This window comes from Pterocles gutturalis, unplaced genomic scaffold, assembly GCF_000699245.1.
Source record: "Pterocles gutturalis isolate BGI_N339 unplaced genomic scaffold, ASM69924v1 scaffold23110, whole genome shotgun sequence".
In the NCBI taxonomy this organism is placed as follows: domain Eukaryota; kingdom Metazoa; phylum Chordata; class Aves; order Pterocliformes; family Pteroclidae; genus Pterocles; species Pterocles gutturalis.
The window spans coordinates 8881-14108 of record NW_010138853.1 but is presented as its reverse complement, the minus strand read 5'-3'; positions in this window follow the sequence as shown (position 1 = coordinate 14108).

Sequence of the window (5228 nt, the reverse complement as noted above, 5' to 3'; positions counted from 1 at the left end):
GGAATGAGACTTGGAAGCATTAGGAATTTTTGGTCAAAATTATTTATAACTTCAGCACTTTCAACTCTTGGAAACAATAAAACGTGTGTGGCAGGCAGGTGAAATTCATTTTTGGAGAGCAGGTCAGACAACACCGTCAGGGTATTATTTTACCCTGTGAACAGAGGAAATATCAAAGGAGAGCATCCAAAACCAAGGCAAGAAGAAAGGAATGAGAAAGGACCAACAGAGCAGCTGCTGCATGAGCAGTGCTGGCTAACAGCTACGTTATTGAACAGAGGAAACCATGTCCTGGAGAGCACCCACCAGAGCCAGTACGGACGGGACACCTCCAGCCGTCCCGGGGAGATTCTGGCAGGCCTGGCACCACGCCAGCAGGCGACAGCACTCCAGATTTGTGTACAAGGAAAGGAGAAACCAAAGCTACGTGTCACAACTGCTTGTGCAAACGCTCCCGAGCTGCCTTCGCTCCAGCTGGTCCTGGCGGGTGGCGGGCAGCTGCCCTGGGCACCCAGAGCCCCAGTGGGGACAGCGCGGGGACCGCCCACGGAGCACGGCCCCTCGCCCCCCGGACCAGCAGGGAGGATGCCCTGGGCCACGCCAGGATACAAGGGTGCCTTTGGTTTAATCCTGGGAAAGGAACAATGTTTACGTGAATCATTTTGTCCTGTACTTGACCGGGATTAGATCAGATAAGTTCAGAGTAAAAGCTGCTCGTACAAAAAAACAAACAGGAAAATTAATAAATGCAGAGTGCAAAGAACTGAGGGGTGGTCTGAGCAATCCATTTTTATACACATCTTATGCAATGTAGTGCAACCGAACAAACAGAAGATGGCAACAGTCCATCATCAAGTGCCTCAGTCATAGAAGGACTTTAATGGAGAAAAAAACAGTTTGAGAAGAAGATTCTGAAAATGCAGCATTCAAATAACAAGATAAAATATTGCATAAGAACATCTTTGATGAAGATTTCTACTGAAAGAAGGGTTTATTTTTTCTTTTTGACACTGTTAGTTTTAGATTCTGTTTTACACACAATGAAAAAGCTGAAGTATTATAATATTTGGATTATATATTTGGATAAATGCAAGTATTATAAAACTACTTACAGTGTCAGGGGAGATCACTTCTGGAAAGGAAGACAGGGTATCTTGGAGATTTACCCTACTTTAAATAAAAATACTTTAAATGGCTAAAATACCACAAAATAAACCCTGTTTTCCCATCAGCTCTGTAGAAAACTATGTTCACACACAACCTCAAAGACTACTGCTGGGATCAAATTTGCCATTTGGTACTCTTAGGGGTCCATGCACACACAAAACCAGATTCAGAGAACCATTCTGGGACTGGGCTGCATAGTTCAAATTCTTGCAAGCACTAAATTAAATGGAGCAGCATGCTGGGCTGGTTTTGTGCAATGCGGGACTGCAGGATCAGTTGCGTACACACAGACCTTAGTAACCAAAGGCTCTCTTGTGAGGTCTTATATGGTTAAAGAAAACTCTGACTGAGTGCGTATGGTCTCCCTTTGATGACTCAAGTAGCAGTAAATCACAGCAGGGTTTATGGCTTGTTAAATTCTGCTCAATAACGACTGCGTTAAACTCCCACCCAGCCCACGCCCCGGTCCCTGCCCCTCCGCAGGGCTGCTGGATGCACAGACACCGCCCTGCAACACCACGCCCAGGATAAGTTCACTTTATCTTCACAGGATGTGCGTGTGACAGTCCCTTTGCACTGGTTCATACACCCACTTGCATATACAACAGCTCTTTGAAGATGCTGTTTGTGAAACATTTTCCCAGGGCTAGAAATTATTTATAAAACAATATCCTAGTCCCCACATACCAGATAACTATATTTAATCTGTCTGGATTTGACACGGAATTTTCATCCTCAGAACTTCTATTTGAAAGAAAAATGTACAAGAAAGTTCACAGGAAAAGTCTCAGGCGCTGATCAGTCGCTGTCATTTCAGAGAACTGGGTCAGGACAGAGACACAGGAGAGTTCTGGTTGTGCAGCCAGACGCTGCCCTTTTCCGTGGGATGCTCTGTGCGACAGACGGTTTCCAGGTGGAGGCAGGACAGCAGATCAGACCCAAGAACACACAGAGCACACAGTTGGTGAACATTTCTGGGTTTTTTGCATTTAGGAAGCTTTCCATTACCTTGCCATGGAGTAGCCCAGCCACAACTCCCCATGCCATGGAGTTATCTGCTTGTACTTAGAGACAGCTCCAGCCCGCTAGCGGGGCAAGACTTTTGTCACTACGTGTGTTATGCGGTTTCTCTAGGAATAACCCTGACTGCGGCTCTGCACCCGTGCAGCACCCCGGGTGTCCTGGTTCCGGCTGGGACAGAGCTCACGCTGTTCACAGTACCCGGTGAGAGGCTGTGTTGGGGTTCGTGCTGGGGAGGAGCTGATCACACACCGATGGGCAGAGCTGCTGCCGGGACAGCTGAGGACCTTCCAGCATGTCTGCTGTGCCCGTGTCTGCAGGGGCAGGAGGAGCTGGGAGGGGGCACAGCCCCAGGGACCAGCCCAGATTCCACCTCAGGGGTAGGACTGAGACCCAACCGGCCGATGGTCTGTTCCATCCCATGCCCAGCATAGCCAGGGTATTAGGAGGGGCTATTTGGAAGCTCTCCCTCTGGCTCATTCTCCCTCGGTCAGCTCTTCCTCTCCTGGGCTCTTCTCTTTTCTGGGATTGGGGTCTCAGGACTTTCGCTGTTCCGGGATCGTCAGCCAGGAACGGGCTGGGGCTTGGTCATCGGCACAAGGCGTCTTAAAAAAGGAAACTAAAACCCCACAAGTTCTAAGAACATATCTTCGTATTGCCGCACACCAGTATCTCAGTCATTAAGCAACCGCAATTGCGTAACGAGCACAACCATGATGGGCTCATTCCCATGTGCGTCAGCCCCATCCTCAGCTCGTGCTCCCACGTGAGGCAGAACGTCGGCATCGCGAGCGGCAGCGGTGCCCTCTGAGCGTGGCCGGGGACCCGACGAGCACCTTCCAGACCCTCGTACGGCCTCAGGAGGTTGTTCCACAGCCTTGTCCAGGCATCCGCCTGTCGGCAAAACAAAACCCGGCACAAAGCACTTGCTGGCAGCTGTGACAGGGTAAAAAACAAAGTCCAGAAGTCCTGCCATACTTTTGTAATTAGCATGCCTTCTAGTGGGATTATTCTATAAAAAAATATTTATCTTGTTAATCCTGCTTTTATCACTGCACAGGGCTTGGCCACAACGCGATCTGTGTGCTGTCATGTTCAGGGGGGCTGGAAGCACTGGTTGCCTCATCAGAAGATTTTGGTAACGAGGCACAGACCTATAAGATTAGTAGTCAGAGATATTGCTCATATATGGCAATGGTTTGGTGGCGTAAGATCCTTCATTTAGAAAAAAAACCACACAAGCCTGAACCCATCAGTGCCATTCCTGTTAGCAAAGGCTTCAGCGCTGCCACCCCAACCCGCGCTTCAGCGAACACACACGAGGAACCACATCCCCCCGCCAGCCCGCCAGGCAGCAGCTGTGCTCTGATGTGCCGCCAGCCTTCTCCCAGCTCTGCCTGTCATCTGTATGCTCTGGTCCCGGTACAAACTCCATCAGCAGGACTAGAAAAGAAGTTTTCCTTTATAGTCACTGATTTCAGATAAAAACTTTAATTTATTTTCTACATAAAATGACGACTAGACCAGCAGAAGTTAATTTGGGACAAGAAAGACTTGTATGGCTAAAGGCAGAATACATTATCAGCTCGTTCTTAAGCCACCGAACGTATGGGATACACAACAGGGGTCTTCTTGCAATCACACCCACTGCTTGCTTCCAAACCCTTCAGAAATAGCAGTTATATCTTTGGATCCTTAAATATTAAACTGAGACGGCGTTTTGGAAAAATATCCATGTTTGTACAACAAAACAACCATTCAGTTTGCCCTGCTGTCTGGTCACTCCAACGGGGTGAAACTGTGCCCAGAGCTCAGCCGCCCTACCCACCCTCAGAGCTCTGAACCCGCTGCCGGGACCACTGCCTACTCCTCCCCGAAGCACGCAAAAAGTTATCTGTGCTGCAACGTTCAATCCATGAGAGAACGGCAGTGTGCCCTTGGAAACACCGCATTTCTGCTTCTTCTGGGACTCCACACACCCGTGGAGAGCCGCACGCTTCCGTCTTTTGCTGGAGGCAGCACTGCGACTGATGTCCTGAGTCCTGGCTTCAACCAAGAACGACATTTCAGACCAGAAGTACAGCCAGGCACTGCACAGCCTACAATGCCATCATTGCAAAAGATACGAAAGTATGAAAGAGTCATTCCCGAAGTTGCTCAACCTTTCAGGGTTTGACCATTTTTAAGACAGTTTCATACCAATGGCTACGAAGCTTGAACCGTCTGTCGCACCATGAGACCCATGCACCTTCTCAGCGAGAAGCCACGGAGCATCCCCGCGCTCCAGCTGGTGTCAGGGTGACTCTGCCCGCTCAGGATGGACTTCCTTTTCCAGCATGCCCTGGCCACTCGTAATCGTCAGAGAGGAAGACCAGAGACGCTTCGCTCCGGGTACCCTGGCCGGGGGGTTCTGCTGCAGTTGCTCAAAACCCTGGCGCTGGGCAGAGCCAGCGGCAGCTCCTCGGTGCGGGACAGTGCGGAGCGAGGCTGGCACTGCCCTCCAGCCCCATCGCGGGACACCGGCAGCTGCTCCCAGCACACCAGGTACGTCCTTCCCGAGGATCAGCTAAGTGGGAAAGAGCATTCCCTTAACTGGGGCTTATACCTGCGTTGCTATTGCTTTAATTTAAAATTCTACCCCAGCCGAAGTCCCTACGGGTCCCTATTTCCACTGTAAGCCATTTTTAAGGCACACATATTAGCACTGGCTTGTTCCATTTCGTGTTTTCCCCTTTCCTCTTGAAGAAGGTAACAAGCTTTGCAAAAAATATTTATGTAAAAAGATCTTGGATATATCAGGGCAATAAAACACCCTGGTTCCATGCCCAGCCAGGAGCTCTGGATGTCCATAAACCAGGGACTGCTTTCCAGGGAGAGCCCCACCAGAGTGGGCACTGCCCCATCTGCCTTTTCATTATCTTCTGCCCAAGCAATGACTCCCGACCACCAGAAAAACACAATTTCCGAGTTAATTAGTATATTGGTTTGATTTAGTTCAGCAATTTTATGTTTCTATCAGAATATGATCAAGCTTTAAATAA